Source organism: Schistocerca cancellata, chromosome 2 (assembly GCF_023864275.1).
Source record: "Schistocerca cancellata isolate TAMUIC-IGC-003103 chromosome 2, iqSchCanc2.1, whole genome shotgun sequence".
Classification (NCBI taxonomy): Eukaryota; Metazoa; Arthropoda; class Insecta; order Orthoptera; family Acrididae; genus Schistocerca; species Schistocerca cancellata.
The window spans coordinates 79,449,364-79,467,100 of NC_064627.1; positions in this window are offsets into that span (position 1 = coordinate 79,449,364).

Here is a 17,737-nt window from a genome sequence, read left to right on the forward strand (position 1 = left end):
TTGCTACATTCAAGTACCATTTTCGGTCAATATTTTCACCAAATAGCGGTAATCTTTATGTTAGTTAAAGCTTAAAAATTCGTTGAGTTTCATGATTTGGCCACCTGAACGAAAGCAGTCTTTGGCAGAAGCCCTATTGGCGACACAGGCTAGGAATAAGGGGAGTGTCGGTCAAAGTTCTAGTGTTCTTCCGTAGTTCTTCTACGAACTGCCTAGAAACTTAGTAAAGGAAAACGCATCCTGTAAAGGTTGACAACAGAAATTTACCGAAAGGTGATGTGTTTCTGGTCTTTTCGTTCTTGAAAAGCAACCCAGAATTTTTAGATTCCGAAAATAAGGAGCGTGAAAACTGTGTTGCATGGCGACTGGGACGGATCTTTGTGATACAGAAATAATTCGTAGAATTATCTTAAAACCTAGGGAATCTGAAACTGATTTATTTTCTCTGACCATGCTGAAAAATTAAACCAGGGCAACTTGTGAAAGCCTACACGATATAACACAGTGAATACTTTTTCATTCGTAAGATAATTCTGATTGTTAATTGCTGTAATTCTTGTCAGAATTATTAAAGACTTCCAAGTACCTCATTTCTCAATTTTCAGGTTTTCAGGCAGCATAAAAAGTCGTGTGGGGAAGTGCAGAGCACCATCGTGTTTGCCTTCATCAGCTTTACACACTAGTTTTTCCGTTCTTCCAGAACATTAATATAAACCACCGGGAAGTAGTGTCCAGTTGGCGCAGCAGAACCTTAAAGTATCTGTTGTTCTATTGCATACCTAAGTGCTGCTAAATCACTATGATTTAATAGTACCTAAGCAGAACTTTCATTTTATCGCAGTGTCCTGGTCTCGGTACATTTTATCGTAGGTTCCAAGCAATGTTGTTTACTTTTTTTCAAAATCAGTCTTCAACGAGTTGTTTGGGACGAATAATGTTGCCGCAAATTGTTCAGTGGTTTCTCAGATTCTGCAGACTAAGAACTACACCAAGCATGAAAAACAGTTGTTTAACAGAATCCTTGTGATTCATCTCTGATTGATGTTTAAAATCAAGCTAATACTCGTAAATGAAAATATATATTAACATGTAATATGAAAGAGGATTTAATGCTATTATATAACTATATTATGAATAAAGTATATGCAAGTAGACTATGGTATTAAGTGAACTGAACAGAAAGAGAAAAAAAGAAAGAAATTTGCTGCGAATAACGGTCGAGCTTACGAACATTCATTAGAAGTCCAGCGCGCTACCTACAATGCTACACTCGACAATGCGTTCATACGCAGTATTTACTTACATCAAAATGATTCTTAAGATATAAACGCATAGCTACCACTATCTCATTTAGATCTGTATAAGACTTGATACTCTAGGGGTTTGACAGTTTAGCCAGCTCGGTGGTGCAGTGGGCAGTTCCGCCTCAACGGCTGCAGTGCTGGATCCCTCCGTACTTACCCCTGTACACTGTAGCCTGTGTCCACAAACTGAATGCTGTTCGTGCAGTCGCTCCTTCGTTCTGCGGATAGTGGTAGTCTTTGCACGTTCGTAAGAATGCGGAACAATATGTAGAAAAAAAAGCACTCCCCGGAAGAACACGGCGAAACTGGAACTCGCCAACGCCAACGAACGGCCAACAGGTATATAAGTTCAAAAATGAGTAGCTACATACATAAAACTACCTAGAGATCAAGCAGAGAATGTGCAATTAATAATGGCTAGTCTACTGGTAAATTGAATTAACATTAGCAACAGGCTCTATCGCTAAGTTGGCCGTTAACTCAGTGGAAGGCAATTATTGTGCGTCAATAAAATACCAATTGAAGATCCCAACAAAGTAATAAAACTCAAACTGCGGACTTATAGTAACGTTCGCGCCATTCGCAACGAGATCCAGGCGTATTATTATCCGTTCAGTGTCCCAAGTGGAATAAGCTCTATCGAAATATAAGTTACAACACCGATTCCATCCGTAATAAGTATCGGGGGCGATCAAGCAAAGAATGTAACTAACTATCAGCACGCTTCATGTGATACATACATTCACAGGCATTTTCAGCTGCCTGCAGAACAATTCTATAACCGCCAACGTACATTTCGCGTAACGAACGCGACCATAAGATAAAAAGGGCTCGTACGGATACATATTGACAGACGATTTCGCCTCGTTGCTTTTGAGAGTAGAATAGGATAGGAAAGTAGTGTTACTTTATGCCCTCCACCATACACTATACGGTGGCTTGCGGAGTATCTAAGCAGAGGCAGACGTTAAACACGACTGTCCCAGGCGGAAATTCCATCTTGAGCTCAACCTAACTAGAGGAATAGCTTTACCTTCTGACTTCATAGCAGGAAAATATGGGGAACCAGTTAGTAAATTGTGCCACATCAGCTGAAAGTATTTCAGTTGCTGTTAACAGTACCGAGACTATAAACAGTGAGCCTGCACAGCAGTATGTAAAGGTTGTATGAATAACATGATCGACATTATAAAGATATGTAGAAATACAGATTGTGTGATGACTGCTTTCCTTAATTATGCGTTTCAGTTTATATATCATCATAAAGTTAATCAACGTTTGGGAGAAAACGTCATAAATATATTAGGAGTCATCTATCTTGTCCATAAGGCAATGCAACGTATATTTGAGTTTCGCATTGTCTTATGGATAAGATCGATGATCCGTGTCTCTGTATGACGTGTTCACCCAAACTTTGATTAACCTGATGATGTATATATCTAAACGAGTAATTAAGGAAATCTGTTACTACACACGCTGTGACTTCCACGTCTTTTCTTCCATTATAGCTCTGATACAAACTTCAAATTACGTCAAAATGGGCGCACACCTCTTACGCGACTTCACGTCGCACTAGTTAACATTAAATTGTTCGAAACGTTTTACACGAACGTGTATTTTCGTGTTTAGGCGTTCGTCAAAAAATTCAGAACGTTTTAGGAGAGGGGGATACTGACGCACTACCAGCAGTCAAACAAATTTTTCTAGTAAAGCTGAAGATAATAGCACAGAAGACACTAGCAATATCGAGGTAATAAATGGCAGACAACCCACAGTTAAACGGACGCTGTAATCACGGTGGTACAGTTTACGACAAGTAAGAAAAGCTGGCGACGTAGGTCGTTTCCACGGTACCATGCATTGACACGCGATCGATGGTAAACCCAGCGGAAACAACTGCTCATTCAGGACCTGAAACAATACACCAGTCACGAATGGACACACCTGAGTCAGCTGGTACAGAAAAGCTGAGTCGAGCTATAACCGAAAAGTTTAAGAGTAAACTTTCCGCGAGTGGTAACGAATTGGGACAAAGCTATGTAAAAACGAGCCCTCAAAAATTGCAAAGGTTACCTGCGAGACTGAATATATACCGGCGTCTGATTCGGAAGTGCTCTTCCACGCACAAAACCATTTGTCTCTGGACAATGATAAGGGAGGAAATAATGCAAAGAAGATGTGGTTTGTAAGCTGAAGTAGACCCATGTGGAAATATAGGAAAAGGGGCGCGAACCCTAGATTCAGTCCAAAATAAAGACCTATTACAAGATCAGGAGCAATAAGTATAGTCACAGGGATTAGGAAGAAGTACTTCGCAACAGCAACAGACATTAATAACCAGTGAAAATTATAAAATTTGTGCTTTTAAGATCAACAGAATTTCAGCTAATCTGAAAATGGCTTACCTTCAACGGTTTTTATAGACGGCCAAAATCAAAGAAGGAACAATGCCACAACGAAGGAGAAAAATTTTAATTTGTTCGTTAATAAGAAATATTAGCTTGAGCTTCTATATATGTATCTAAGTGACTGGATTTAGGCAAAATGTTACTATTTACGCAGTTATAAACATTAATTTCAATTTTAGAACAAAGAGAAACATAAAGCATTTCAGAAGAAGGGGGCATTACACTGAAGAGCCAAAGAAACTGGCACACCTGCGTAATATCGTGTAGGGCCATAGCGAGCACTCAGAAGTGCCGCAACACGACGTGGCATGGAGTCGACTAATGTCTGCAGTAGTGCTGGAGGGAACTGACACCATGAATCCTGCAGGGCTGTCCGTAAATCCGTAAGAGTACGAGGGTGTGGAGGCCTCTGCTGAAAACCATGTTGCAAGGCATCCGAAGTATACTCAATAATGTTATTTCTGGCGAGTTTGGTAGCCAGTGGAAGTCCTTAAACTCAAAAGAGTGTTCCTGGAGCCACTCTGTAGCAATTCTGGTTATATGAGGTGCCGCACTGTCCTACTGGAATTGCTGTAGTCTGTCCGAATGCACAATGTACATGAATGGATGCAGGTGATAAAACAGTATACTAACAAGGGAACCTCCCCATCGCACCCCCCTCAGATTTAGTTATAAGTTGGCACAGTGGATAGGCCTTGAAAAACTGAACACAGATCAATCGAGAAAACAGGAAGAAGTTGTGTGGAACTATGAAAAAAATAAGCAAAATATACAAACTGAGTAGTCCATTCGCAAATTATGCAACATTAAGGAGAGTTTCAGCCCAGAACGCCGTGGTCCCGTGGTAGCGTGATCGGCTCCGGAGCGAGAGGTCCTTGGTTTAAGTCTTCCCTGGAGTGAAAAGTTTTAATTCTTTATTTTCAGACAATTTTAGTGTGGGAGTAGACGTGATTACCATTCCTCCAGGTTGCACACCTCTTGTGCAATCGTTAGATGCGTTTGGTTTTCGGCAAGTGAAATACTTTGTGAAAAGATTCTATGATTTTGCGAAGCTGCACAGGTACACAGAGCAGTATTTTTTACGTGATCGTGTGTCAATTATCAAAGTTCAGGCACTCACACATAATCAACTTCGCTCTCCAAAATTCCAAGACATGTTCAGATTTGCTTGGATATATGAAGGATTTGACGGTCTACACACGGAAAAATTTGAAAACGTTAAAAACATATCTTTTGACAGGGCACAGGGAAAACTGTGCGACTATGAAACTGTTGCATTCATTTTTTTGCAGTTTATGTGACAAACTCTTATGTTTTCATCACTTTTTTGGGAGCGATTATCACATCCACAAGAAAACCTAAATCGGGCAAGGTAGAAGAATCTTTTTGCCCATTCGCCAAATGTACAAGTTAGGTGGCTCGACAACATGTTCCTGTCATGTGACGCACATGCCGTCACCAGTTTTGTATAGAGTATATCAGACGTGTTTTTCTGTGGAGGAATCGGTTGACCTATGACCTTGCGATCAAATGTTTTCGGTTCCCATTGGAGAGGCACGTCCTTTCGTCTACTAATCGCACCGTTTTGCGGTGCGGTCACAAAACACAGACACTAAACTTATTACAGTGAACAGAGACGTCAATGAACGAACGGACAGAAAATAGCTTTGTGAAAGTAAAGAATGTAAACTTCTCACTCGAGGGAAGACTTGAACCACGGACCTCTCGTTCCGCAGCTGCTCACTCTAACCACGGGTCCACGGCGCTCCTGAGCTAAAACTGTCCTTGATGTTGCATATCTTGCACATGGACTACTCAGTTTGTAAATTTCCCTTTTTTTTTCGTAGTTCCACACAACTTCTTCCTGTTTTCTCGATTGATCTGTGTTCAGTTTTTCAAGGCCTATCCACTGTGCCAACTTATAACTAAATCTGAGGGGGGTGTAATGGGGAGGATCCCTTGTAAGGTACGTGTTACCTGTCAGAGTCGTATCTAGACGTATCAGGAGTTCCATATCACTCCAACTGCACACGCCCCACTCCATTGCAGAGCCTCCACCGGCTTCAACAGTCCCCTGCCGACAAGCAGGGTCTATGGATTCATGAGATTGTCTTCATACCCCACAAGCCCATCCGCTGGATATAATTTGAAACGAAACTCGTTCGACCAGGCAACATGTTTCCAGATCTCAACAGTCCAATGTCGGTGTTGACAGCCGAGGTGAGGACGAAAGCTTTCTGACAAGCAGTCATAAGGTTACACGTGTGGGCCTTCCATATCGATGATGTTTAGTTGGATGATTCGCACGCTGACACTTGTTGATGGTTCAGCATTGAAACCTGTGGCAGTTTGCGGAAGGGTTACGCTCCTGTCACGTTGAACGATTCTCTTCAACCGTCATTGGTCCCGTTCTTACAGGACCTTTCCCCGGCCGCAGCGATGTCAGAGATGTGATGTTTCTCCGGGTTCCTGATATTCACGGTACAATCGCGAAACGGTCGTACGGGGTAATCCACAGTTCATAGCTACCTTGGAGATGCTGTGTACGCCCCCTATAACACCACGTTCAAACTGACTTAAATGTTGATAACCTGTCATTGTAGCAGCAGTAACCGATCTAAAAACTGCGCCAGACACTTGTTGTCTTATATAGGCGTTGCCGATCGCAGCGCGGTGAGCTGTCTGTCTACATTTATCTGTATTTGAATAATGCTTGTACCAGTTTCTTTAGCGTCTCAGTGTATAATTAAGAGTTAAGAAATATATAGACCTTACAACATTATTATTTTTTACTCAGGTCCATGGAACGAATACGTTTCTTTATTAATTTATTTACAACTGGGAATGGATTTAATTTACAAATATAAAGTGTAGTTGATCCATGCCCTCGGGTTCGTTCCACAGTCAGTCCAAGGATTTTTCTCTCTCACATATTCGTCTTTCGTGATATTTGTTATACGCCGAGTTGCATCGTGCTTTGGAATGCACAGTAAACCGTAACAGTCTCCCCCCTCCCCCCCCCCCCCAACAAACAAAATCAATAACTGTGTGCATAAGTTAGTTCACAGTTAACCACTTCCCACGGGACCATGCTTAGAAAAGCACTGTGGTGTTGAAAACAATCTCCGGATTGATGACAGTTTTACGTTATTCTACCAATAAGCCTTCATGAATTCATTGCGTTTTTTATTTTGTTTTTTAGCCATATCTTGTCCACGATAATTTTAACATTCACGGTGATTCTGCACTTAGCATCCAGTGTTGCAAACACAGTACTTTTCCTTCCGAGACTTTCTGTGATATTTATGTCTTGTAAACCTTCTTCCATTTCTGATAATTAATTGATTTTGACTTCCTTTTTATTTCTGGTGCTCAGCATTCCTTTGGTGAGACGGCTGATTTCCATTTTACAAATATTCCCATAAAATGTAACGTGCCAGTGGACCTGTATATTAAAATGCAGAGAAGCGGTATTCTACTTCTCTTGATTGGGGCCTATTATGTTCCTAAGAACTTTCAACTCTTGCTTTTCGATTTCCACATGTTTAGAGGAATCTCCAACAGTTTTTGTGTGTGATGTGTACAGTGCTACAGATAGAAAACTGTATTACAATACAGAAATTTCACATACTATTTTTGTGTTTTTGTGGTTCCAAGTGATTCTGCGCGACTTTTCAAGTAGTAAGATACTCTTCTACATTTGCAATCAGCATTATTTGCACGCAGACTGTTAACTAGTACTCAGAGCACTCACCAATGCGTTGAAACCCTCGATAAAGCCATCAAGCTGGACGCAGACTTACCTGAAACGAAAGAGATAAAAACATTATTAGAAATGTACAGGTGCGAGGATTTCGGCAGTATGCTAACAAACAGGAGACATTCGATCACTGCTGCCTGGCAGAGACTCTTCGTCGCTTTCAGAAGATCAATAGCAGGCAGAATACTTACCCGAAAATAGAGAAAAGTCGCCAAGTGGACTTGAGAATGATAATCTTTTTATAGGCTTTATAAGAGCGTTTGATGATGTAACCAGAAATAAACTTTGGGTAGTACTGGAAATTAATAAGTGGGTTGGATAAAAGGTAGTGGCAACACTGTTATAATTCAGGACAGACTTTATGGACAGACGTTCACCGTATTACATGCTCACATCTCGATCACGTTCCACCGCAGAGATGCAAGGCGTCGGGAATCGTATACAGTCGGTGTGTCCATCTCTGTTGATCACCCGCAAGAAACGCCCTACGGCACGGTTGATGTCATCCCTTGTGTTACAGCTCGTGCCACGAAGATATTCCTTCATTTTCGGTGAACGGGTCGTAATTGCACGGACTCGTACGGGGTGAATGTTCTACCGTAACATCAAGCGCCGGCATGTCGGCCTGGAACGATACAGTAGAGAGGGCTGCGAGACGACGTCAGCCAATAGTACGCTGACTAGGACAACACCACGACAGAAGCGGCCCCTATGCAAAGAGAATATAAACGCCAGTCCGCATTAGCCACGGCTGCACTTAAAAACGAGTCGTCATCTAGACGCCTTAGCCGTGACTTATGAACTGTTGTGTTTTGCTTGCATTAAAACAGTGTACACCTAAGGACATTGATTATTCGTATGTTACCAATTGTTTGCGACACCTCGTGTTGTGTCTAGATAAGACAGCCTAGACACAAGGAGAGGAAGCCGAAAGGCACGCGCTTAAACTCACGCAGGCTGGCGTGAGGTCTGAAACAGGATACGTAATGAATGCTATAAAGAAAAGTACGTAGCTTCCGGAATACTTAACTTTAATCCACATTTGTAGAACATCGCTCTAGATGATACATTAATAGAATCTCAATCTCTATACTGGTAATGGCGCCTTGCTAGGTCGTAGCAAATGTAGCTGAAGGCTATGCTAACTATCGTCTCGGCAAATGAGAGCGTAATTCTCAGTGAACCATGGCTAGCAACGTCGGCTGTACAACTGGGCTGAGTGCTAGGATCTGTCTCTAGACCTGCCGTGTGGCGGCGCTCGGTCTGCAATTACTGACATTGGCGACACGCGGGTCCGACGTATACTAGCGGACCGCGGCCGATTTAAAAGCTACCACCTAGCAAGTGTGGTGTCTGGCGGTGACACCACACCTCGTTGTGAAAAAGCAAAGTTTTGTCAATTTAACTTACTGTAATAAACTCCATTAATAAGGTTTGCTTGAATTGTTATCTAGACATCCGAGAAAACAGCTTCCTAGGCACTCTATATTAGACGAGTGCGCAGGATGCGACGGTGAACACGTCAGATGTTCCAGTATCTCCCACCTCCACGCGCATTCAGTGGCTCCTGCTCGGAGTTCACCGTGTGGCGTCGTGCACTGACATGAATGATGATGGGATGCAGTGCAAGAAGGTGCTGTTACTTCCTTCTCTGTGCGGGACGAACTTGATGAGGCAAGTGGTAGGCCGGCTGCAGTGCGTGTCTGTCAGGGCGCTTGAAGTGGCCCCCAGGATTTTCAGACACTACACGCTGCAACTTCCTACATGTTACGGCAGTATTGCCACCACTTTTAATGCAACCCCCGTATCTGTCAACAGGACATACAGGGTTATTACAAATGATTGAAGCGATTTCACAGCTCTACAATTACTTTATTATTTGAGATATTTTCACAATGTTTTGCACACACATACAAAAACTCAAAAAGTTTTTTTAGGCATTCACAAATGTTCGATATGTGCCCTTTTAGTGATTCGGCAGACATCAAGCCGATAATCAAGTTCCTCCCACACTCGGTGCAGCATGTCCCCATCAATGAGTTCGAAAGCATTGTTGATGCGAGCTCGTAGTTCTGGCACGTTACTTGGTAGAGGAGGTTTAAACACTGAATCTTTCACATCACTATGCGTGAAACTTGCCCACACGCGTTCACCCGTTTCTTCGCTCACTGCAGGCCGACCCGTTGATTTCCCCTTACAGAGGCATCCAGAAGCTTTAAACTGCGCATACCATCGCCGAATGGAGTTAGCAGTTGGTGGATCTTTGTTGAACTTCGTCCTGAAGTGTCGTTGCACTGTTATGACTGACTGATGTGAGTGCATTTCAAGCACGACATACGCTTTCTCGGCTCCTGTCGCCATTTTGTCTCACTGCGCTCTCGAGCCCTCTGGCGGCAGAAACCTGAAGTGCGGCTTCAGCCGAACAAAACTTTATGAGTACTACTTCTTTATGAGTACTACGTATCTGTAGTGTGTCGTGACCATATGTCAATGAATGGAGCTACAGTGAATTTATGAAATCGCTTCAATCATTTGTAATAGCCCTGTATAACACCCGAACAATAAATCGAGTACCATAATATATGCAGATAAAGAAATCCAGATGCAATTTTAATAAATAAATAGCAACGTATGCACAAAATCATGCATTTCAAGCTCTCTACATCACGCTGTAAGGAAACAGAGAAGGGGGAGTAAAAACTATACAAACTCTTAAGCAACATCTCTTGAGAGATCTCCATCAGGTGCCTCTGATGTATGTATCTGTTGCTTTTCCCCTGCCACTAGCACCAATTTCCAGCAAGTGTGTCTTTTATCATGTTACCAGTAATCGGGCACCTGAATCACTCTACATACTTGTTCCATCACTCAACGTGTTTGCATGACTGAAACGAGTAAACGTGAGTTTTCGTGAGAGTAGCCAATAGCTGTCTGTCTGCTGCTTCAGATTCGTTTGCGGCTCCACTTTTGCCAATATTTGTAGTGGAAACAGAGAGGTCTAGTTAGGTCATCAGAGCCAGTGCAATAGCAGGGAACAAGACTTACGTTGGCAGGCAGCGACGTCCTCATCATTGTCGATATGCTTCCCTCCTCCCGCTCCTTAGAGGAGCATAACTGGCTAGGTTTCTGTGCAGAAAAGATTACAGTTCTGCGGGAACTTGGTGAGTATGGATTGATCTGCGAGAAGCCCACGGATGGATGGAGGTATGTGAATTGTTTAATGTGAGGATTTCAATCATTTCTATTTTAGGTTTTTTGGTTGTCAGGGTTATTCATGCTAGTTATCGTCGGAATAATCTCGTGTGTAAATTTAATAACAATCTTGAGTTTTCTAGTAAGAAACTTTGTGTATACGTGAGCTAGACTCTCATCTATAGGGTACCAAAAAAAAGACTTTGGTTTTTCATACCGGTAGTGTAGTGTATTCTTTCTCACTGAATACTATAAATTCTTTAAACGAAATTACGAATGAAGCGAGACTGAATTCTGAATCATTCATAAGCTTTTCGGAACTTGAAAGTCGATGTCTTTGTGCACGCACGCTGCCACGTGGCCAGCAGTAGAATCTAAGGTAATTTTTTGTAAACCTACGGTGTGTGCACCTTCAGTGCGTGACGGTTGAATGAAATGCGTTCCAAGTTTCTACTGAATTTTTCTGTTGCAAATCGATTCGTTTTCAGTTTGGAAACATAGGTTTCCCTACCACGTGTGAGAAGAGTAAAGTGTACCGCATCTTTAAAATCAGTCAGTTGACAGATATCAATCTGTATTGTGGATTTCCTTAGCCAAATTATGTTTGTGGTTCTAGAATTGAGCAGTTTAGAGTAATTTCGCAGCTGGTGGAACTCGACGGCATTTACTTCGTCCTTTCCCTAATTTTTCAACAAGAAGTCTTCAGAATTCGTGGATAGTTTGTATGCATTACTATATTCCTGTAGCCGGCCACGGTGGTCTCGCGGTTCTAGGCGCGCAGTCCGGAACCGCGCAACTGCTACGGTCGCAGGTTCGAATCCTGCCTCGGGCATGGATGTGTGTGATGTCCTTAGGTTAGTTAGGTTTAAAATGGTTCAAATGGCTCTGAGCACTATGGGACTCAACATCTTAGGTCATAAGTCCCCTAGAACTTAACTACTTAAACCTAACTAGCCTAAGGACATCACACACACCCATGCCCGAGGCAGGATTCGAACCTGCGACCGTAGCAGTCCCGAGTTAGGTTTAAGTAGTTCTAAGTTCTAGGGGACTGATGACCACAGCTGTTAAGTCCCATAGTGCTCAGAGCCATTTTTATATACCTGTAAATTTTGTCGAAGATATAGCCTGGGCTTTTCTATATATGTATTGTTACCTTAGCCGAGTACGTTTCTATCATCACTCGTCCAACATCACATCTACAGCCAAGATACTCTCTGCTGAGTAGCAACTGGTTTCTATGGTAGTTTTGATAATAATAGTTCGGTGTTTATTTCGGTGTGTTGTGGTATGAGAGAGTGTACGAGTACTGGATTAGTTTCCCTCATTCCTGTACCCCTTGGTTATCCTAGCTACTACACATCATTGTCTCACTTTAGTGCACTGATGCATTTCATTGAAGATTCGGATAAAACAGAGGACCACTCCAACTTACGATTTTTGTGAATGCTGTTGTTTTTCTGCACTTCGTCCAGGTTCAATCAAATTCTTTATTAAGGCTTTTGAGCCATAAGTTAAAAAATATCCTTCACGATTTCTGCATCTCAGTCCCATGCTACATCACTAGTGTATTTGTGAAAGAGTTAGTTGAAAGCCTTATTGATGAAATTGGATGTTCTATTCTCTCTTCTGAATTAACATGTTAAGTGTAGAAGATAGCTCTGCGTTTCGCATTATTTTTAAGCGATTATCAGATGCAAATAGTGAATGGGTCTACAGTTAGATGCTTAAAGGAAGGAGCTGTCTCTAAATTGAAGTAAGTATTTTAATCTGACCTCCACAAACACTTTTAGTAGTACCTCCTAAACATATATGTTACACACTTTGACCACAGTTCACTTTCAGGTCGATTACCTGCTTCATTCTCGAGTTTTTGGGAAATGTGCAACATTGGTGTTTGCTCTAAGAAAAAACAAAATACAGCTTCTATATTACGATTACAGGAAAACAAATGCGCAGGAGGGGAAACTACTAAAGAGAAGATATACCCCTACACAGAGAGCATTTATTTTGGAAATGTAAGTAAATTCCGTTCAAAAATTGTTCAAATGGCTCTGAGCACTATGGGGCTTAACATCTGTGGTCATCAGTCCCCTATAACTTAGAACTACTGAAACCTAACTAACCTAAGGGCATCACACACATCCATGCCCGAGGCAGGATTCGAACCTGTGACCGTAGCGGTCACGCGGTTCCAGACTGAAGCGCCTAGAACCGCACGGTTACACTGGCCGCAAGTAAATTCCGTGTACTCTTGTTCATAAGTCGGTTGTCTCCTGTTCTGGACTAATTTTTTTGCGAAAACATTTTCCAAAATAAGAGGTAAATATAGATAACATTGATAAAGAACTGTAATTACAATGTAAAATTGTTTTTGTCATGGTTCAGTGGTATGACTATTTATAACCCCATACCTCGTGCTAACAAACTGAGCAGTTTTGATATTTTCTATTTCGGAAGAGTAAATACTGATATATATTTTATTGTCACGCTGAAAAAAAGCCTTTTATCACGTACAGGGATAAGCGAGTATAGGCAACTGTCAGTACCAGCAGCTGTTTAGACACTTCCATTTGATTTACTCCGCTTAGCACTGAAATTTGAAAGTTATCAGAATTAAGTTTACGAAACAAGTGATATCCACCAACGACAATGTGATTATTAGATGCTATGGTTTCCTTAAGGCGCTTCTGGATAAATTGACCATGAGTTTCACTGATAGTGTTTATGCAGCATACAGTAAACTCATTCGCGCTGGTAACAAGTAACTTACATTTATCACACCCTCTCGTGAATTTTACTAAATAATACGATGCGTAAACCTGCTACGTACAACAATAGGCTTAAGTTATTCTGGCAGGTTTCTCTTGTATTTTCATGTTGATGCACGTTCTCTAAGTGCCTAATAGACAGACACCTACCGAGCAAGGTGCGCGGTGGTTAGCACACTGGACTCGCATTCGGAAGGACGAGGGTTCAAATCTTCGGCCGACCACCCTGGTGTAGGTTTTCCGTGATTTCACTAAATCTCTTAACGAAAATGCCACAATGGTTCCTTTGAAAGGGGATTTCGTTCCGCATCCTTGAAACAACGCGAGGTTGTGCTTCGTCTCAATGACCTCATGTCGACGGGATGTTAAACACTAATCTCTCAGCCTTCCTAGACACCTGTTGATCAGGACGCTATGCAGAACTAAGTGTCACGTCTTCTAGAAAAAACTTCCCAGATAAAGCAGATGAAAGAGTCTGTCTGAAACTTACGCTATAATAAATATTTGCAGCCTATAAAAGTGTTGTACGTAATTTGTGTTTCAGCCAGTTTGTTGACAGTGGTCCGATACAGACACACATAAATCGAGAAGAAGAGTCGATTCTGACAAAGCTCAAACGCAGCCCATGCTTCCTGTTTCTTGTTTTTTTTTTCTTTTTTTTTTTTGTCATCAGTATTCTTTTTTTCTGGTCATCAGTATTCTGACTGGTTTGATGCGACCCGCCACAAAATCCTCTCAGTTATTTGCTGGATGTATTCCAATCTCTGTCGTCCTCTACAGTTTTTTGCTTGTACAGGTCTTTCTAGTATCATAGAAATCATTCCCTGATGTCTTAACAGATATTCTGTCATCTTGTCCCTTCTCCTCGTCAGTGTTTTCCACATATCCCTTTCCTCTCCGATTCTGCGCAGCATTTCCTCATTCCTTACCTTACCGGTCCGCCTAATTTTTAACATTCGTCCGTAGCACCATGTCACAGATGCTTGGATTCTCTACTGTTCCGGTTTTCTCACAGTCCATGTTTCGATACCTTACAATGCTGTGTTAATAACATACATTCTCAGAAATTTCTTCCTCAAATTCCGGTCTATGTTTGATACTAGTAGACTTCTCTTGGCCAGGAATTCTCCTTTTGCCAGTGCTAATCTGCTTTTGATGTCCTCATTCCTTCGTCCGTCATGGGTTATTTTGCTGTTCAGGTAGCAGAGTTCATTAATTTCCTCTACTTCTTAATCATCATTCCTGATGTTAAGTTTCTCGCTGACATTCCTACTACTTCTGATTACTTTCGCCTTTCGTCGATTTATTCTCAGACCATATTCTGTACTCCGTAGACTGTTCATCCCATTCACCAGATCCTGTAATTCTTCTTCACTTTCACTCAGGATAGCAATGTCATCAGCGAATCGTATTATTGATATCCTTTCACCTTGAATTTTAACTCCACTTCTCGACCTATCTTTTATTTCCATCATTGCTTCTTCGATGTACAGATTGAACACTAAAGGCGAAAGACTAATTCCTTTATTACTCCCTTTGTAACCCGAGCACTTTGTACTTGATCTTCCATTCTTATTATTCCCTCTTGGTTCTTGTACATATTGAATATTATTCGTCTCTCCGTATGGCTTACCCCTACTTTTCTCAGAATTCCGAACATCTTGCAGCATTTTACACTGTCGAACGCTTTTTCCAGGTCGACAAGTCCTATTAACGTATCTACATTTTTCTTTAGTCTTGCCTACTATCAAGTGCAACGTCAGAATTGCCTCTCTGCTCCCTTTACGTTTCCTAAAGCCAAACCGATCGTCATCTAACACATCCTCAACGTTTATTTCCCCCTCCACATCCCTTAAACACGCACCTCGAAGCACGGGGCACGGAATCGTACCACATGGGATTAGCGCGATCTTAATCTACCTGCTTACGAGCAGGAGCTGCCCTCGCGCGGCGCCGTCGTCGTGATGTCACGCGGGCTATTTATAGGCCGACCCCCACTACTCCGCGGCGCGCGGCAACGGCAGCGAGAGCGGCAGCGGCTCCAATTGGCGTTCCTATATGGAAGTGTCAGACGCTAGCGGTAGGCGATGACGCACCGCCACTGTGGTGTGGGAAGGGTCTCGCTGAAACGCCCGGTGCATTTGATTAACTATACCGTGAAGCTACATGAAAGAAAGGCCAATTGGATGACGACATAGCAATTTTTTATTTTGTTTACGAGGTACTTTTTCACATATTTTATTATTCATGTTTCCTAATTTCACCATAAACAGATTCGATGATTACTATTCACAACTGATTACAGAAAACCGATCGACCCACAACAGAAACTTATTGTTACTGTCATAACAGCATTTAATATTGCAGATTGCAGTACCTAAATGCAGTTTACTATAGTGATAGTACGTTACCAGTTATGTAGTAGTATTTTATTTATAATTGTTGAAAATGTCTGACAGTTGACTCAGTATGTGCTGTTTTAATATCGTGTATTTTAACCACTGTGTGAGTGTTGGTAATTGAAACTACCAAAGTAGTGGTATCACCAAATTCAGCTCCATCTCTAAACTGCCATCAACATTATCATTACCAAGACAGGCATAAAGCTAACACCAACATCACAGTGATACAAGTTTACATGCCTGTCTAAGCCATAGACGATGAACACCTTGAAACAATGTAGAGAAAAAAGGTTCTACAGATAGTTTAGAGAGACAAAAATTGAAAATGTGATGAGAGACTGGAATTCTATAGCGGGTACAGGAAACGAAAGTAGTTGGAATACATAGGCTTGAGGAAAGGGATGAAAGGAGAAGCCAACTGAAAGAGTTCTTGCAAAGAGCGTAATTTAATCGTCGCAAAAACTTTGCTTAGGAAAGGATGATACAAGGATGCATATTTTGGACAGAGATTTCGAAAACACATTTTAAATTGTAACGCATTTCCCGGTGCAGACGCAGATCGACGATAATATATTGGTTATGCACTGCAGTTTACGACTAAAGGGATAGTAAACGGAAGCAAATCAAGGAGATAGAACCTGAATAAGTTAAGATCCAGAGTTTTACGATAATCTTAAAGCGACACTTAGGCAATGACTGACTGAAATTGAGGAAGGAATCCACTACAGTACGAATGGGTATCTTTGAGAGGAGAAGTGGTGAACGCAGCAGAGGATGTAAATGGGAAAAAGGTGCAGTAAAAATCCTTGGATAAAACACGATATATTGAGCTGAATTGACAACAGGGGTAATATAAAAATGCAGCAACTACAGTAGGCCATGGGGAATAGAAATGTCTAAAAATGACGCTGACAGAGTCCAAAATCGCAACTTCTATCCTGCACTTGGAAAACATAGATCCGGAAACTAAATAAGGAAAACAGGAAAGAAAACTTTGCTCATAATGAAGCAACTGTCACGAGCTCATTTGGAAAACCAAAACTAAGCAAAGAAGAGAAGGCTACAATGTGGAAGGAATACGTAGAAAGGAAAGGGGAGGGGCTATGTAAAGTAACGTGAGGACAATTCCTGTGAAATATCTGAACACGCAAGGCAGTACTGATCCTGCCAAATAACTAGTAGACAGACTGATAAAACGCAAACCTGTGTATATAGCATTTGTATTTTTAGAGAAAGATTTTGAAAAGCTTAACTGAAAGACACTCTTTGAATCTCTGGAGGTATCAGCGAAAAAACACACAGACGCAAAGATGATCTACAACTTTTACAGAACTCAAACTGCAATTGTAAGGCTTTAATGACTTGAAAGGGAAGCAGTAATTCAGAACGCAGAAGTAGAGAAGATACAAAATGCAGACCGCCAATAGCAAGAAAAGCGTTCCTGGAAAAGGAAATGTATTGAAATCGAATATAAATTTATATAGTTGGGTAGTATTTTAAAAAGTATTTATAAGGAGTGTAGCCTTGTACGTAATTGAAACGTAGATGATGACCCTTTCTGTCAAGAAGACAATGGACGCTTTCAAAACGTAGTGCTAAAAAAGAATGCTGAAGATTAGATATCTAGATCGTATAACTAAAGATGAGAAACTGAATTAAACGGTGGAGGGAAAGGAATTTGTGGCACAACTTGTCTAAAAGAAGGGATTAGATAACAGGACATATTCTGGGACATCAAGGCATCGTCAGTTTGTAATGAAGGCTAAATTGTAGAGACAGGGAGAGAAGAAGACAGAAAGAGAGAGAGAGAGAGAGACCAAGGCTTGCCAACGGTAAGCAGATTCGACTGGATGTAGGATGCAGTAGTTACGTAGAGATGAAGAGGCCTACACAGGACAGA